The sequence below is a fragment of the Notothenia coriiceps genome, unplaced genomic scaffold, assembly GCF_000735185.1.
Source record: "Notothenia coriiceps isolate Sejong01 unplaced genomic scaffold, NC01 NC01_scaffold00007144, whole genome shotgun sequence".
NCBI lineage: Eukaryota > Metazoa > Chordata > Actinopteri > Perciformes > Nototheniidae > Notothenia > Notothenia coriiceps.
The window spans coordinates 4296-4507 of record NW_011339845.1 but is presented as its reverse complement, the minus strand read 5'-3'; the positions used below and the strand labels follow the sequence as shown (position 1 = coordinate 4507).

The 212-nt window shown below is 37.3% G+C and overlaps 1 protein-coding gene across 1 annotated transcript in view; it reads left to right on the top strand.

Moving 5' to 3' along the window:
• The window catches only part of LOC104943907 (putative RNA-binding protein Luc7-like 2), a 3639-nt gene that overhangs the window by 1009 nt on the left and 2418 nt on the right, over positions 1-212 (top strand). The gene's annotated exons all lie outside the window — the stretch shown is intronic.

Below are 212 nucleotides of genomic sequence, written 5' to 3'. Positions count from 1 at the left end.
AAAAATACATTTCTGGGTTTCCTTCTCTGACATTAAGACCACAGTGGCCACGAACAAAATACCAACATAATCGTTGTTAAATTAAATGAATAGAAGTGCTATCGTGTCTTTAATGACTCCAGCTATTGTGAAGGCCAGAATCAACCAACTTAATTCAAATCAAGAGGAGATCTATCGGGATGCTTTTATCTGAGAATCGAAAGCTTACGGCA